The sequence below is a fragment of the Corvus kubaryi genome, unplaced genomic scaffold (genome assembly GCF_017639235.1).
Source record: "Corvus kubaryi isolate FWS band 111438036 unplaced genomic scaffold, C.kubaryi_AGA036_p1.0 37357, whole genome shotgun sequence".
NCBI lineage: Eukaryota > Metazoa > Chordata > Aves > Passeriformes > Corvidae > Corvus > Corvus kubaryi.
This window is the reverse complement of record NW_024581117.1, coordinates 1,027,707-1,043,721: the sequence shown is the minus strand read 5'-3', so window position 1 is coordinate 1,043,721 and position 16,015 is coordinate 1,027,707. Positions and strand designations below refer to the sequence as shown.

At 37.5% G+C, this 16,015-nt stretch overlaps 1 long non-coding RNA gene across 1 annotated transcript in view; it reads left to right on the top strand.

Annotated features, from left to right (window-relative positions):
• The first annotated feature begins 3,156 nt into the window (after positions 1-3,156).
• LOC121667243 overlaps positions 3,157-16,015 on the top strand; it is a 53,259-nt gene continuing 40,400 nt past the window's right edge. The window contains exon 1 of the long non-coding RNA XR_006016979.1: positions 3,157-3,554. This is a non-coding gene — a long non-coding RNA (uncharacterized LOC121667243). The remainder of the gene's footprint in view (positions 3,555-16,015) is intronic.

The following is a 16,015-nucleotide window of genomic DNA, read 5'->3' as shown; positions in this document are numbered from 1 at the left end:
GCCTTCTGCTTAAGTTCAAATAAATAACCAAGTCCTCTAATAAATTATTCAGCCATTTCTCTGCTGCTTGTTATGTACCAGACACATTTCTTTGACTGTCAGCACACATACCCCATTAGCATTCTTGTAGCAACTTTTTATTTTTGAATGAGAACAAAGTCCATTTCATTTCTCCTTTTATTTTTTCTTTTTATGAATTTATTTTTTTTTATTGCTGTGGTAACATCCAATGTCACTGAAACCGAAATAGCAACAGAAGTTTATGCTACCAAATGAATGGGATTTTAATGAATGTTTCTGACATATAAAATGATACCAAGTACCAGAAATAATTTCTTTTTACCTTTTGGACTGCATATTTACACTAAATTTTATGGATTTTGGAACAGTTTAAATTTTGGAAGAAATATATTTCAAACCTCAAAGGTGTTTTGAGTGTCTCAGTTGTCTTTATTTCTGTATGTGTCTTTATTTCACGGTTTCCAACAAGAGTTTGCATCAAGAATTTTCAATGTTTAGACAGGTATCTATTCTACTTCTTGGGCATGACTCCTATAAACACACTGGGACACACCTTGCAAGCTACTTCCAAGACTGTAACATATTAATTCATAAGAATTTCTCCAGTGCTTTCCCTAAATTATTACTCAAGTTATTACTTTAATGGAATTGACAGAATTAAAGAATGGCCTGTGTTGAAAAGCACCTTAGAGACTATCTAGTTCCAACCCCCCTGCCATGGACAGGGACACCTTCCACTACATCAGGTTACTCAAAGCCCCATCCAACTTGGCCTTGAAGACTGGCAGGATTGGAGCATCCATAACTTCTCTGGGCAACCTTTTCCAGTGCCTCACCACTCTCACAGTAAAGAAATTCTTCCTAATATCTAATCTAAACCTGCCCTCTAAACCTGTCCTATCACTACATGGTCTTTTAAGTAGTGTCTCTCTGTCTTTCTTGTAGGCTCCCTTCAGGTACCAGAAGGCTGCAGTTAGGTACACCCTGATGCTCTTTTTCAGGCTGAACAGTCCCAATTCTCTCAGATGTTCCTCACAGGAAAGGTGCTTCATCCCTCTAAATTCATCTTGATGGCCTTCATCTAGACTCTCTCCAACAGGTCCATGTCCTTCCTGTGATGGATCCCAGAGCTGGATTCAGCCGGATTATCTGTAGAGTAAAAGTTGCATGTGCACTTAGGTTATGAATCCAGGTCCAGTTATTTGGTTTAATTTCCCTACATGTAATGAAAATTTTCCATTTAATTTAATTTAACTGAGACTTGATTTAATCTTCCTGAATAGCACTAATTCTCTTCCTCATTTTTATGAGGAATTTGTTGCCTTTGATCTACTTCAAGTTGGCGTGAATTTCCTGACCTGTTACTGTCAAGAAGCACAGCTTACACCTGTCATTTCAGTGAGTGACTCTTGTCAAAAAGCTTCATACTGGTAACAAAGCAGTTTTAGGCTTGCCAGAAGTGTAGTATTTTCAACTGTGTTTATAAAGTAAACACTTTTGAGATAATCTAGGATGCTTCAATATGTGACCATCTGGTTGTAAAATTAGGGAAAAAAGCTTCAACATTGCTTAGTATAATCCATTTTCCAAAACTGCTAACATTTTAATTGCCATTTAAAGCTAGGGATAATAAAATTGACACAATTATTCTAGTGCAAATTTTTAGAAACTGGGGAAAAATATGCTTTTTCTATAAATACAAATATCTTCTTTAAATCAGGGTTCATTTCTTCATACTGCATGGAACTTACAAACCAGCCAATTAACCTATCTTTGCCTCTACTTACACACCAATTTTTGATAAGTGTAATCACTATACAAGTTATTAAATAGAGTAATCACTATACAAGTTATTAAATAGGTAATTAATCATGAAACAAACTATTCTATTGGCAAGATCAATTCATACTTCATACTCTTTCGAAGATCTGAATACAGGGTTTAATTTCTTTCCTTGCTTTTCCCTGCATATTGCAGAGTACTAGTTTTAGAGATGGTATAATGCTTTCTATTAATAATATATGGGTAATTCCTCTGAGATAAATATCTACTAAAGTAAAAAGTCTTTATGAAATCCTACTGACAGTCAGTTTGAAGGCAAGTTCTTAGGAAATAGTTCAGAAACTTTGTTTTCAAAACCTTTAGCAATACATTTCCTTAGTGTTAGGTTATTGACTGATACTAGAAAATAAATTACTCCAAAGCAATCTTTTTCCTAGACAATGTTGGTTTTGTAAAATCAGAATGGTCTACAGCAAGGCCCATTTAGTTTTGACAAAAGATATAATTCTTTGCCAAGACAAGAAAGGCCATTTAAGTTATTCTAACCTGTAATATTCTCCACTATCCAAGCATTGCAAATCAGTTCAATACATCTAGATTTCCTTTTTTCATTAAATCTCCCCTCTTCTCAAATGGCAGAGAACTTGCATGATCTCAAAGGAGATACCTTACAGCTCATACATCATAGTATTTGTATTTCCTCCACCAACCATAGTAGACAGAAGTCAAAACTAGTTTCAGAGCCTCAGTAATTCAGCCAAGCAAATTAACAACTTGCAAAAATGCAGTTCACATACAATCAACTTGAAATCAAGTTATGTTAATCATTTTAAACCAAATTTTAGGTTAGAAACAGGTCTGAGTGAAATTATTATTGAAAGTTTTGTTCTCAGAAGAACCTTTTTATATAAACCAAAAGTAAGTCTACTTATCCTTAAGGAATATACATTCTGAATTTATTTCAGTTCAAACAGATGCCCAAAAATCTTCAGGAAGAATAATATTAGTTATAACTTCATAACCCTTGGCGTGTTTTAGATGCTTTGGAAAAGGAAACATGTATTTTGTGTTACAAAATGTGTTGTGTTGGAACTCTGGGTTTAGAGAATTTAGGTTTCTGGGATATTATATATACATGTGTAACAATATGGAGGATTTTGGGTGGGGATTAGCTCTTCTTCTCCTTCTTCTTCACAAATCTGAGTGTTCTTTTATTGGGTTAAAAAACCCACACTGCAGACCATGAATAGATAGTTATTGGATTATAAATAAAAACAAGTTTTATAATTGGGTGATTTGGACCTTAAACAGACTTGAAAGTTAGAACTCGGAGCCATTTTCCATTGTGTTACCTTGGAGGCACATCCCGTGCAGCTGTGCTATAGATAAGAAAATAATAAACGCCTAAATCTGAAGAACAATCTAGCGTCCTCTGCCTTTCAATCCAAACTGAGTAAAAGAACCCACGATTCAGAGAGACAAAAATGAAAACACAGAGAAAACTAATAATTGGTGACCCGTGTGAGGACTCAGAGTTTGAACCTCCCTGAAGAAAACGAGAAAAGAAGAAAAAGCAGCTTCGAGCTGGGAAAATGAAGAAGTCTATTCCCCGGGGAAAAAAAGAAAAAAAAAAGAAAAAAAAAGAGAAACAGGATCTCGGACCCTAGAGGCTGGTGGAAGGAACCAGGACCGTACTTCTGAACAGTTACGGAGCAGAGGGAACTGAGGAAAACTTCTGACGTCACTGTCAGGTATGGACTTTATGCTTCAGGATTAATCCTAGAGTCATAATGGGAAATGTTATGTCAAAATCGCAGAGAGATGCTTTTAGTAAGTTAATAAGCAGCCTCCCGTGGAAATGGTCCAGTGCTAAGCTTCTTCCTAACTGCAGAGTGGTATATGAAGTAATTGCATGCAAAAGTCAGATGGAACAGCGCAGCGAGACGCCTGCAGCTTCTCACAGCGACGCGGCTTGCGCGCAGCCTCTGCTGCCTGCACGGGAGGGAGAGGGGGCCCCGCCTGCTTCCCTCTCAGGCGGCAGGAGCTAAAACTCAAACGGAACAGAAGGCTATTTGTAACAGATCACGAGCTGCCCAAAATGCTAAACACCCAGAGCAGCAGATACGGCAAAAGCGAAGCAGATAACGGAGGGGGTGCAGGGAAGCCCGGGTTCGTCCTTGGTCGATTCGCGAACCGTGGCACAGACCGACCCAGGGCTGGAGCAGTTAAAACAACAAAAGCCGTCCCAGACACGCCAGAGAAAACTAATTGTGTTGTACGGGGCATGAGCAAGGAATATGTTCTGTCATGCATTCTGAAATCCAGAAACATGTTTGCCATTCTGTCTCATACATGTAATTTCCTTCAGTTTAAGGTTTTCCTGCACACAAACACAGTGACCTGTCATTTATTTCTCCATGCAGAAGTAAATAACCTACAGAGAACATAACATGCAGAGTAGCCACAGTGTGAAAATTGAGCAGCAAATATAGGGGAAAACCAGGCTCAGTGACACATATATGCAGAGAAGCCACACACACAGAGGAAATACGTGACACCAAAGAGCAGAAATATCTCCTTGAAAAATGTGGCTCAGCTGACTAAAACCTGTCCCTTAAAAACCTGCTATAACCATGGGAGCTCTAAGGTTGTACTTTAATGTTCTGTGTATCTATTACAGTGTTATTTTACAACTGTGAAGTAGATTTTTAGAGCAAATATATAACATTCTGCTAAGGCTTTTAACCTTAGCCTGTTCCAGCTATACCTTTGCATCCCAGAATTCACCAAATTGTCCAGATTTCATCTACCTCTATGGAAGGATTTTAAAAATAAGCCTTTCAGCTTTATCCCTTGAAAAATGGAAAAATATTTGGAAAAAATATTAAAAAGAATCTCTGGATTTTCTCACCCACTTAAAAAAAAAAAAAAAGGAATGATAACTTTTATTCTTTACTATGTTTTCCAAATTTTACAGTTCTGACACAGAGCTCTTACAAAAACTGTTGCCTTGTCAAGACCCTGGGACAAAGACAAGAGAAGTGTACACTATATAACACTGTTTCCCATTAATGTGCTGTTTTGTGGGCGATCTGCATTCCCTCTGCTTAAAAAGGCAAAACCATCACACTCAGCCTGTGAGAGTTCTAGAATCTGCAAAAGATAAATAATGAAATCAGGAAAGACAATTGTTGAGGAAACATTAGCAGATGTATTTTTGTTAGTCTTCAGCAGGCCTAGGCTTTTGCTTTATTCATGTCATAAAACATAGCATAGACCTCCTTTACAGCACAGCACTGATCACTGTGTTGATTGTCAACATATGAGGTATTATTTCATGTCTATCCTACAGTTTTGACAGGGATACCTGAGAAAACCAATGACAAAATACAAGCTGTGCCTGAGAGACTACCATTTGGAATGGGCAATAGTTTGTCTGAAGCAGAGGTTATCAATAACCATTTCCATTTCCCAACGCAACAGTTTCCCTACAATACTATGATTCAGGCTGTCATGAGAAGGTTAATTTAAACCAAAAGCAGTTACAAAGGCAAAAATATCAAAAAACCCACAAGTGTTAGTCTTTAGTAGCACGTCCCAAGAGAATGAGAAAGAAGAATAACAAACAATATAACTAGTGCAAATTCAGTTGGCTGAACCATATTTGATTTGCATTGAACCTGGCAGCAGCAAAGGCAGGTAAGAAAGCTTTCTTCTTCCCCCTTAAAACCTTTCTTTAAAAGTCTACACCGAGTGTGATACAGCCTGAGGCTAAATACCAGCATGTAGAGAAATAGATGACAGCTCTGTTCATTTCAGTTTTTCAAACTTCATCTCAAAGCTCTCATTCAGTATGTGTTGAAAGCAGAAAAAACCACAGCAACTATAATTCTAAGACTTGCAGGAAAGCATGCATACATAATGTGCAAGCCTTCAGCATTTTCTATGTATTGTTCTGGTTTGATGTGCTCACAGAACTTGAATTGAAGGGGAAAACATATGTACATTTCAGCCCATAAACAGACAAGAAAAGGAGCGTCATGCACCTCATCCAAAGTGGTAAGGCAAAACAGTCTTTTCCAATCACTGTTGGCAGATACGTGTATATGCAGGAATGCATGCAGACTCATACTGTCAGTGAAATTAAAACTGACAAATGATAACTTTGCACTGTATGATGTTTTGCAAATTTGATAAACCCACAGCAGGACCTAGAAACTCTTAATCTTTGCATTTAACTTTAAATAAGTAATTGCCTTTTATTAAACTATGAGAAGCAGGGACTTAAATTTCAGCTAAAACCTTGACATTTCATGTTGATCTTTGTTCCAAACTACCAATGTAAAAATCCAATGCGAGTGTCAGTTACAAATAGATGCAATACAGATAGGAACCTGGGAATGTCCTCTAGATACAGGTTATGGTATACTTGCTGGACTGGTTCACAGTTCAGAATACATATACCTTAAATAACACAATAAATGTTTACCAAATCCAAATCTAAATTTAAGGTTTGGAAACAGTTTGTAAATGTTTGCAACGACAGTATTCTTCACATTTCTTTTAATTACAGTATTCTTCAAATTTTTTTTTTAAAAAATTGACTGTTCACAGAGCTTCCGTATATGATTCATGTTCCTGTTCTCAGGTATGTTTGGAAGAAAGGACACATCCTTTTATTGGCTGCCATTTCTGCAGGATTCATGAAAAGGCCTTTTACTTAATAAACTTAGAAGTAAGGGCATCCATTGTCCCTTTGAGAAATTCTTTCAAAAATGGAAATCTTTTCGAATGCTTATAATGCACGAGTCCAGTTAGAGAAGAGGTGACTGCTATCTCACAGGTTAGATTGTTAACAATAGCTTCCTTTATTAGGAAGTAAACTACCATCTAGCTCTGGGTTTGGGGTTTTGAGACCAATATTGGGCAATGCTTAGGAGCTGTTAAAGACATCCTGATTATTCTCTTTGAACCATATTGGTAGTACTTTTATATTACCGCAGTCCTACGCCCTAGGGTATATCACCGTGTCCCACAGCTGTAGGGAGGAGGAGAGAAGATCCAGCAGGCAGGAATTGTGCAGCAGATTGATTTATTTAATTATTTTACAAACTCTTTTATAGACTTTTTTCTTCATAGTCTAATTGGACAAAGGATCAGCCACCCTCTGGGGTGATTGGCTAAAATCCTAAAACATCCATTGTCAAAATATTTTTCTACTGTACCATAAACAATGAATTTTCAAGGTTGTGTGTGGTTGTTCAGATGTGTGGTTGTTTACATAACTCTGCTACCTCTTCTGTAAGAGAGAAAAGTCTCTCACAGGCTTAGAAAACAGCAAGAAAATCCTTGCTAGCAGCATTTTTGTATCCACACTTTTATAGTTATTAATACAAAATAGGGACAGCAGTGAAAACTTCTAAGGCCTCTAGGTGAAGCACAAGAACATAAGAAAACATTTTTAACTCTTGGGCGATATCTGGAGCTTTAGATTATAATGTTTTTGACATTTCCTTCTCAGTTCATCATATTCCAACTTTGTATATGGTATTTCTTTTACCTTCATTTGATCTTTCTTAGTCTTCATAGATATTCTGCATTCTTGTGCTTGCACCTACTTTCTACCACACTGAAAGTAAGTTCTCAATGTGAAGAGGCCAGCACAAAGCACTGCACTCTTGGGGTTCCTCCCCCCTGGCATGGGGTCCTGGGAGAGGGGCACTGGGAGGGAGGCATGGGGTTTCCCTGGCCCCTGGTCAGCCTCCTTCCCCATTGGTTGTTTTGTGTTCCCCTGCCCAGCAAGGACCCTCTGGTCCCATGATTGTCACAGTTCTTCAGAAGTCACCGGCCATGCGGCTGAAAATAAACATCTCTCTGAAACATCTACCAAGAATTGGTCCTTATATTTCTTTTCCACGGGCCTCACTGTATATACATGTTGTAGGAACCCCCACTACAACACTGCATTGGTTTTTTGATCAGTGTTGATTTTTTTCTTAACGATGGATACTCTCAGCTGTCTTGTTTATTATATTTTGTTTGCAACTGAACCACTCTCTGAGAACCTGGTCATCAAAGGTTTTAAGGGTGCAGCAATTTATGCTTTTTACTTAATAATTCACCTGATGCTTAAGAGGTCAATGTAAATTACCAAAGGCCTGTAATTTAAACATTTGCTGGCTTTCTGCTTCACAAGTTTGATGGACATCTTAATGGTATGACTAAGATTGTTGAGGAACATAACAATCACCCTTTATAAAGAGCTCACAGCTGCAAACACTCTCACAATAAGCTTCAAATTACAGTTGTGTTGTCTGAAACTAGATTTGTATTTTCTGTCAGATATACTTAATACCTGCAGAATGCTTCTGCTGCATGTGTCATTAACTTCACCTGAAAGGTAACGATCCATCCCTTGTAAAATTACATCAAATGGGCTGACACTTTTCTGAAATGAACTCCTGATATTGCAAAGGCTGTGCTTTACTGAAGCTTTTCTTTAGGTTTTCTACTGAGAAATCTGTGAGAAACTGTTGACAGTTTCACATGAAATTATTTGCACAGACAATGACAAATTCTTGATTAAACAATCTGGCAACGAATTTTCATTAAATTGAAAAGCTATTAAATTATATAGACTTACTTTACTTTAGCACTCAGGCTGCAATCTACATTTAATAGTTGCTAAGCATTCTTCTGATGTCTAAACTATTTCTAGACAGAAACAAAATGGATTTTGTAATAAAAGTAGAATTAAAGAAAATAAAGTAATAGGAATCTATTAATTTTTATTCACTTTATTTTGTACCATCTGTATGCTAAGGACTTTGTAAATGGTATAGTAAACAAGTGCACATATGGACAGGAATATATGCCAAAAAAATTCTCCAACAAACTGAGAAGTTAAAGTAAAACGATAGGTAGATAGATATCTTTTTTCTATTAACAGATGACTTCTATTACTGGCGTGTTTACTGGATTTTTGGGATTTGGGATGTTTGTTTTTAAATTAATATAATCCTTTATTTCATCCACTTAGTAAGGTTTTAATTTTGTCCCAAGACTTCAAAGAGACCAGAAAGCTATACAAAAACCCCTGCCACTTTTGGAAAGGACTTGTAAAGACTGTTAGCTGCATTAGTAATTATATTATACCATGCTTTGCAAGTTATGAATTATAGGGATAGGCACTTTATCTGTACTCTGCTAGCACTACCTTCTGGAGTGTCTAACTGATCCTAGCATTATTCAGCATACATAGGATGGGAAGCTTTTCCTTACTCTCAATGCACAGTGCAGCCAGGTTTAAATAGCACAGAAAATTATTCCCACCTCAAATAAGAACTGAAGACAGCAAGGCATTAGCAATTTCAGGGTGTTGTTGGAGTAACATCCACAGGTCATGCCCAAATGAGGTGACAAAACTGCCTTTCCGTCTAGCGTCATCCTGTGCTGAGGTTTCTGTTAAGGGATGAAGAACCTCAGTGCAAAAGGGCTGGACCATGGGGGTGGTCAGAGTGTCTGATCACTACTGCTTGAAAGTCAAAATGCCCATGCCCTAAAGTCTTGCTGGCCTTAGAATCTTGTATCAGTACTATCAAATACGCAAATCAATATTCAAGAAGTATCTACCTCTTGTGAGGGGTATATCGATTTGGCCTCTGATATCTGGGTTGGAAAATAATAAGTCTTGCAGGTAACATTCAAGCTAAACCTACTGGAAGCTGCTTTAACTCAGGCAAAGACATATAAAGAGTCCCTGCCTACCTCAGAGCACAAGAGATCTGAGGTAATAGGAGATTTTCCCTCCTTTATTTTGCTGAGAGCTCTATGGAGCATTTTCAGCCAACCCTGAAAGCTTCTTCAAGTTTCACCAGTAGAAACATGCTTTTGCCTTCTTAGATGTGGGGTGCATGCTGGTAGCAATAGAAATAAAAAGTAAAATAAAAATTCCTTCTGTTTTCTATTTTTTTTTATATGACTAACTGCTGAAACATGGAGTGGAAAACTGGGACTGCATGGGTGAGAGCCCTGTCCCTGATCCTTCCTACGTCAATACTTCTTGTGCCAGAGCATGAGTTCAGCCTCCAGGCAAATCATTTACATCTGTGAAAGACACTTGTACCTGAAGTCAAAACACTCATGGCAATTCCTGAGGAGATATAAATAAGTTCAAGGGGCATCTACAGAGCAATAACAGTGTGTTTAGGCTCAAAGAAATATTGATAGCTGCAGACTCTTTCCGAGTCCCACGAGGCAGTACTCAGGCCCTCAATCCACTCCACGGAGCTATCACAGTAGCACTAAGCACTGTTGCTGTGAAGGCAGTTAGCCATAAAATCAATATTTTCTACTACCAGAAAAAATCTTGCCCATCTTTCGCTTGTGCAGCTGCTCTTTCTCCTGCTGATTTGCAAGCAGGGAACAGGTATGTTGAAGCAAGTACTGGCAAACCTCGACCCAATCTTCAGCTTGTTATACAGAGGCACTAAGGCAGAAGAACTAGGAAGTTATTTTTCAGCCAGTGAAGGACAGGCACATGAATTTTCTCTTTCTCTCTCTTACATGTCAGAAAAAAAATGGGAAACCAACAAGTTTGATGCATTTCCTTTGTGATTTAGTAAATCTCCAGGTTGTTCCTGAGGCAATACTGTGATGTACTATTTTTCCTTCAAGGGAAAGGGAAACTCACAGCAGAGCCCCCCTGCTTAAAGGACATTTCAGAAACACTTTTTTCAGTTAGCATAGCTCCCAGCAGAAAATACCAGCTTCCTATTTCAAGAGAAATACCCGAATGAATTCGGTCTAAGAAATACATTTTAAACTGTGTAAGTCAAGCCCAGGAGAAATAAAGAGGGGAAAACACATAGCATGATCAGTAAGTTTGTGTTCTAGTATAACCACAAACTACAACATTTATTCAGTGCTGGTGGCAACATCAGTGCAGCTGGCATGAGACAGGTTGCTGAATCTCTGCTAGTAAAGCTGCGTCAGTCCTGTTCATATATATGTTACTCAAGAATTTATTGTCCTCAGGAAACTACAGCAAAATACAATCCAGAAATTATGAGGGAAAAGGACAACATTTAAAGAGCAAATGTCGAATATTGAGACACACATATTGTTGTGTATGTTGGAAAGAAAAAATAACTGATTTTTCTCACAATTATCATCTGGTTGCAAAGAAAACAAGAAGAAACTCATATATTGTTGATTTAGAAGACAAGATAAAGATGACTGCATATTTGGGTTCTCAGTAGAACTCAGGTGAATGGCTGGCAGAGGCAAAAGTTAAAAAGAAAGGGGTTATGAAAATGCTTGACTCTATTACCTTATTAGGTCTCCTTCACCTTGCATAGTTAAATGTTTTGCCCTTGAGTCTTAATGTGTCATTGGGCAGCATTTTTTTTTTCCTGCTGTTTTCTGTAACCCTCCTCCAATCTGGCTGTCTGGTTACAACTCTATATGTATATTTTTCTAAGCAGAAAATTCCTTCATGCTAACACACCATGTCATAGAGTTGACACAAAGCACATAGGAGAGGTTAGCAAGATGGGTTCTATTTGTTGAAGTTAAATTGTTCATGCTCCAATGTACCAACAAGTCTCAGTAGCAGGCCGTAAAAAGTTCTTTCAGATGACACTCAGTATATTTTGCCAAGAAATTACAGTTGAAACATATTAAACAGCTGCCCCATATCCAATGTTTCTCTCATTCTATTAATTTGAAGTGTTATTTCCTCCATCAGAGCAATTATAAATAACACTTGGCAGCAAAGTGCCCCATATTTCTATTTGCCATGACCTATTGATATACCATGCGATGTTAAGCTTTTACTCACCCAGTTTTTCTGCCTAGAGCTCTTGAGCTGATATCCTAGCAGACAGCTTTGCTTTACAAAAGCAAAAAAAGGGTTTCAGAAACAGCAATATTTCCATAAGATGGAATAAGAAATCTAAAAAGCTGAAGTATGTTTTATGTTGTGACATACAATTTTTTATCAGTCAACAGGATCATGACACTGAGAAAAATTTGTAAGAAGTTTAGCTTTTGGGCATTTTTAAATACTATTTAATATCTCAGCAACTCCCTGGGCAAATTAGAATACAGCCTTTCTTAAATCACCATGAAAAAACTTCAAATGTTACAAGAGATGGTATGGTCTTGGCCTACCTGTCAACCTGTGTCTTGATTACAGTGAATTTTATCATTCTCAATTTCATTTTAATGCCAAAGCAGAATTTTAATTACCCAAATAAAAAGGTGAATGAGGGAAGAAAGGACAAGAATGTGAGTGGCTAATAAAATAATTGGGATAAAAAAGGTATGGGTTAATTAGGGATTTAACTTCCATGAGTTAAAAAGCACTGCTTAAACACTCATATAGAAAGCCCAATCTGTATCTCACTGAGGTCTACAGATGAAAAATCCTCTTCAGCTTTAAAGGACTTTGGATCAGCCCCATAAATGTTAATTTTGCTTTACATAAGTCTGTGGACTAAGGCTTTCCTTCCTTTCAGGGGAAAGCTGATCCACTAACAGTGTCTGGCAGCTTTGAGATAGTGTGGGTTTTTGCGTGCGCCTGCTTGCCCCAGGCCAGTTCTATATTTATACACCTTCTCCTGAAATGCCTCACTGTCTCATAGGAATTACCAAAAGGAGGCACAGCATGCCTCCACCCTCAATTATGAAAAGCTTCTTTTTCTAAATGGCATTTATCATCCTTTATAACAGTCTCTCATCTGGCCAAGCACACATAGTGCTTTATAGGAGACAAAGTCTAGGCAGTAATGTGGGCACTCAGGAGGTAGCAGAGCATCAGAAATCTAAATATCTCTCTGAGAAGATCTCTGTAGTATCCCCAGTTCAAACCATTTCCTAAAAACCTAGCACAGAAATGATCTGATACAGAAAGAATTTGATCTTTTCATGTCATGCTTGAAAAAAAGCCTGAAAGAATAAAATCTAGTAATCTAATTATCTCTCAATAAACATGGGTTGTCATCACATTGTCTTTCTTCTCCTAAAATCCTTACTTCTCTAGAGGGTGATAGGACTTTTCCAAGAGAGAAAAACCAGAAGAGAACACAAATTTTATTAAAATGTGGTTCACAGATATCCAAGCAGACCTGGGATTATTATTTTTCACTTTATTTAAATTTCTCCCCCTTTCCCACAAAAGTATAAACACAAAACATGGAGGACTGTCCCTGTTTGAAGGTACACGTACAGGCACACACACACACACACACACAAATCCATCGATCGATCGATCTCAGATGTTTCCTTGTATACCTCTATCTACCCAATCCTATCTATTTCTTCCCATAAGCTTCACTCCAATTTTCTTCTGTCCTTGTGCTCCTCCACAGGATTCACTCCTCAGGTGAAGAGAAAATAAGCAAGTTCTAAGCCTTGGCTCATCCTTCTCTTTGCTAAAATTTACATCATAAAATCCTCATGGAGTGTTTAAACAGGCTCAGACAGTCACAGCTCAATTTTCAACTGAAAGAAATGAATATTTTTCCCAGATCTCATCTTCTACAGAGGTGTTTAATAACCTAACTCTAACCTGTAGTGAAAAGTAAGGAAGCATTGCCTTTTTCTCAAATTCTTTAATTAATCCCCTCTTAATCTAACCAGCTGCTGGTTCCTCTTTGTCTGTTCTTCAAAAAAACAAACTTTCTCTAGAATCAACTTTCTTCTTAACAAAAGCATAATGTCTTTCCCTTCAATTTTCCTTTTGACTACTCCAGTAAAGATCTAAAATCCTGAGTAGGCTGACAACTGCAGGGGAGTCACTTTTGCAAATGCCTGTACACCTGATGCAAAGAGTGGTTTGTATGTGCAGTTTAACTTAACTTGTTTTCCACTCTTCAGAACAACCTTTTTCATACCTGTAGGTAGTCTTCAGGCAATAGTCATTCAAATAAACCATGTCAGCAAGCAAGTTTTGCTTTTGATTTTGTATTTTACTGTAATTATATGACACTCATCTATTCTCATAGTGCAGTACTTGATGAGGGCTGCTTAAAGCTCTGCATTTCCATTTCCACAATTTTTTTTTACTTTCGCTGTCAACTAGAATACAGAGATTAAAAAGCTCAAACCACATATCATCAAGCTTCTAAAAATGAAAATCTTCAGTACATTTATTTTAGCTACATATACTGATCTTTTTAATGTTGCATCTTACTAAGCAAGATCTCATCTTTGACCTTACTGTATTTTTCTTTCCTAAAGTACCAATAACAACACAAATAGGTAGTGGTCATCACAATGAATATTCTGACTAGCTGCCACATGTAGAGTCAAGGAAAAGAAAAACTTTCCCTCAACATCATAGTTCCTTGACCCTAACTAATACCTTTAAATTTTAAAAGAAATCAATCATGGTAAGTTTAGAGTCTCATTCTGTGCACTTCAGCACAGCTGTCTGGGTATGCTTCCTGTACCAGTCTGCCTCACCCAGTGTGGTGAGCTATTGACCAGAGCAGACTCTCTCTCAGCTGATCAGATTTCCTTCCTTGTATGCCAAAAATACTCTGAGCCTCCTGAATCCCTTTCTAGCATAACTGATGGAACCCAGGCAGAATTAGAGTTACTTCAAAATGAAATGTATCTTATACCTTTTTAAACTACATGAAAACATGACACAGAGAGACTTGTAATCAGATTCAGGGAAAAGTGGAGAAGTCAAACTCATGATTCACCCATTTGAATTTCTCAACATGGGTAATAAATGAGGCATTTCTGGAGCAACTGAATAATTCGTACATTTTCACAGTAGATCAGACTCATATAGCAGAAGCTGGTTTTGTAATTTTGACACATTGAGGGAAATTCAGTGACTTAGTGTTCAGTGATTTTCATTTCCACCTTGATGGCATCCCTTTGGAATACAGGCTGGCAAATCTTATAAAATAAGCCATCTAGAAACACTTGCTACCTAAAGAATTTCACTGTCTCACACTATCAGTGATTCTTTAGTTATATTTCTTGTGCAAACCTGAGTCTCACAGTAAGCTACAAAGGAATTTTTATACAGTTTTAAAAGCTCACATTAACTTTGTACCTAAAGTCACTTTAATCACTGAGATATCCTTATGCCAGTAAAGGAGAGAATGAAAGAAGTTAACACTTTCATTTTCTAAGTAGAAGAACACCATAACCTTTAAATTAGAATAATAAATATCAGTATTAATTTATACGGACTATTACCCAAGGAAGGATAATGCAAATACATTGATAATATAATAAAAGAGGTTAATTGCTTTGCTTCCTTCTGCACACAAAAACCAAGAAGATGTGACTGAACAAATTACTTATACCTTAAGCTGGAAAAGAAGTTCCTTTATATGTTTCAAGACAAAAAAATAAGAAAGTGTGACTTAAAAATAAACAAACGAACAGAACACAAACATTTTCTTCCCTGGTGGATGTTTAAAAGGAGATTGTTGAGTAACAAAGTCACTGGAAGGATTTGCATTGATATGAGCTGCAGAGAAGATCCTGAATATTAAAGAGGAACCGGAACAGCAAGAGTTCATAACATGGCTGACTGACAGAATTTCTTTATGTCTGTTCAGAGGTAAGTTCAAACATAATGCCTTTAGGAAGAGAACTCTCCACTGTGTGACCTGTTTCACAGAATGGCATCAGAAAGCAGTTAATTCATTCTGAAGGGTAGGTATTAATCTACTTTAGGAAATAAAAATGAGCAGTTGAAAGCATAGTATAGTCAGGTTGATTTTCTTCTCTTACCTGTTTTTCATTTTTTTGAGATCTTATGTTTTACCACAGCAATCCTTCTCCACCAGTTTTAAATCTGAAGTGTAGATAATTAGTCATTGCATATACTTTTCTCTTCCTAACTTGCCTTAGACAAAACTAGCTGTTGTGAGGGTTCTTCTCAGGCCCTCCTCCAGAAAACTAGGCTGCATAACAACGTGAGGTCAAATTGGAACCTACACATACCAGTGTTTATTAATGATGCACCTGAAACCATTTGAGAGGGTATTTGCCCAAAGCACGGCAACTGAAGTGGCCAAAAATCAGCATATTAAGTGGTCGTGGAAAAACTACAAAGAGCCTTTTGCAGTAAAAGAGTGAGCCTAAAGAGAGGTCTAGGAGAAGCATGAGGGCAGCAGTGGCAGCAGGGATGGTGCTGCAGGAGCAGATGCCATCAGAGCTCAGTTTGACACCACACAAG